Source organism: Giraffa tippelskirchi, chromosome 1 (genome assembly GCF_054371585.1).
Source record: "Giraffa tippelskirchi isolate mGirTip1 chromosome 1, T2T-mGirTip1v1.2.pri, whole genome shotgun sequence".
Lineage (NCBI taxonomy): Eukaryota > Metazoa > Chordata > Mammalia > Artiodactyla > Giraffidae > Giraffa > Giraffa tippelskirchi.
Window position 1 is genome coordinate 10,877,488 of NC_137275.1, and position 1,685 is coordinate 10,879,172.

The following is a 1,685-nucleotide window of genomic DNA, read 5'->3' on the forward strand; positions in this document are numbered from 1 at the left end:
AACTGTTTTAAATTGCTTCCTTTTTGATTGTCCTACTCATGTTTTTCATTTTCTCCAATTACTGCTAATTATGTGTGAATGGTATAAAAAAGTTTTTCATAGGAATTTATTGAATGCACTCTGAGTGCCAGAATAATGTGTATTTTCATTTTGTTTTGTTTGGTATTGGAGGTACAATGACAGAAACTGAATATAGAATTTCTGTCTTCAAATTCTTAACATAATAGAAGAGGGGCAAATAGACTGGCAATTATAATACAGAGTTTGGCAAAGAAAAGTAAGTTTGGGTTTTTTCATTACATCTTATGGAAAAACCTGAAATAACTTTTTGGCCATCCCAATACAGTGTATTATGTTCACCATATTTTTTGGTGAACTTCGTTTATATTTTTTTATTATAGTAAGTCACACATTTGTTGTATTACTTTTCTAATCTCTAATTTGTGTGTAGTTTTTAAAATTTTATTTTCTTGATTACATTTGCCAAATAGTTAGGTTTTCACTTGTCAAAGCCTTTGACTGTGTGGATCACAATAAACTGTGGAAAATTCTGAAAGAGATGGGAATACCAGACCACCTGACCTGTCTCTTGAGAAACCTGTATGCAGGTCAGGAAGCAACAGTTAGAACTGGACATGGAACAACAGACTGGTTCCAAATAGGAAAAGGAGTATGTCAAGGCTGTATATTCTCACCCTGCTTATTTAACTTCTATGCAGAGTACATCATGAGAAACGCTGGGCTGGAAGAAGCACAAGCTGGAGTCAAGATTGCCGGGAGAAATATCAATAACCTCAGGTATGCAGATGACATCACCCTTATGGCAGAAAGTGAAGAAGAACTAAAGAGCCTCCTGATGAAAGTGAAAGAGGAGAGTGAAGAAGTTGGCTTAAAGTTCAACGTTCAGAAAACTAAGATCATGGCATCTGGTCCCATCACTTCATGGGAAACAGATGGGGAAACAGTGGAAACAGTGGTTGACTTTAGTTTTTTGGGCTCCAAAATCACTGCTGATGGTGATTGCAGCCATGAAGTTAAAAGACGCTTACTCCTTGGCAGGAAGGTTATGACCAACCTAGATAGCATATTTAAAAGCAGAGACATTACTTTGACAACAAAAGTCCATCTAGTCAAGGCTATGGTTTTTCCAGTGGTCATGTATGGATGTGAGAGCTGGACAGTGAAGAAAGCTGAGCACCGAAGAATTGATGCTTTTGAACTGTGGTGTTGGAGAAGACTCTTGAAAGTTCCTTGGACTGCAAGGGGATCCAACCAGTCCATCCTAAAGGAGATCAGTCCTGGGTGTTCATTGGAAGAACTGATGTTGAAGCTGAAACTCCAATACTTTGGCCACCTCATGTGAAGAGTTGACTCATTGGAAAAGACCCTAATGCTGGGAAGGATTGGGGGCAGGAGGAGAAGGGGATGACAGAGGATGAGATGGTTGGATGGCATCACCGACTCGATGGACATGAGTTTGGGTAGGCTCTGGGAGTTGGTGATGGACAGGGAGGCCTGGCATGCTGTGATTCATGGGGTTGCATAGAGTTGGACACGACTGAGCGACTGAACTGAACTCAACTGAAAGATCCAACTCCTGAAGTTCTTTTGCAGTTCTATGGATTTTCAAGTGTTTAATCTGTTTTACATTTTATCTCTATGACTTTACTTAGTGTTTGAGTTGT